Here is a 469-nt window from a genome sequence, read left to right as displayed (position 1 = left end):
GAAGTGCTCCACTGTCCCACTCCATCCCTGCTGCTCACCTCTGTGTCTGTCTGTGCAGAGCACTCTCATTAGTTGTTTTAGTAAGCATTGTAATCGGCTGCTGAGACAACCAGAGTGCTCCAGGAGCATTACAGACAGACACACAGACAAATGGATAAAGTCCTTTATGTATATAGAATTAATACAAGTATGACTTGGACATATTTTCTACCACCATCACATTTTCCCATTAAGTCTCTTCCCATCCATTCCTTTTTCTTCAATATAGATTTCTGTGTCCAGTTGAACTAATAATTTATAATTAACAACTTTTGAATGGCTATTGGTGAGAGGTTTCAGGCAGATCACAGAACTTTAAAATTCACTCAGTTATTTTTGATTTCTAATTATCAACCTGCTGGGTTTCCCTCCCCAGAGAAAGGGTCTCAAGTGTCACGGTGGAACCGGAACGAACAGGCTGGGTCTAGCG

Source organism: Gavialis gangeticus, unplaced genomic scaffold (assembly GCF_001723915.1).
Source record: "Gavialis gangeticus isolate Ggan-Ray unplaced genomic scaffold, GavGan_comp1, whole genome shotgun sequence".
NCBI classification, from domain to species: domain Eukaryota; kingdom Metazoa; phylum Chordata; order Crocodylia; family Gavialidae; genus Gavialis; species Gavialis gangeticus.
This window is presented reverse-complemented; position numbering follows the sequence as displayed.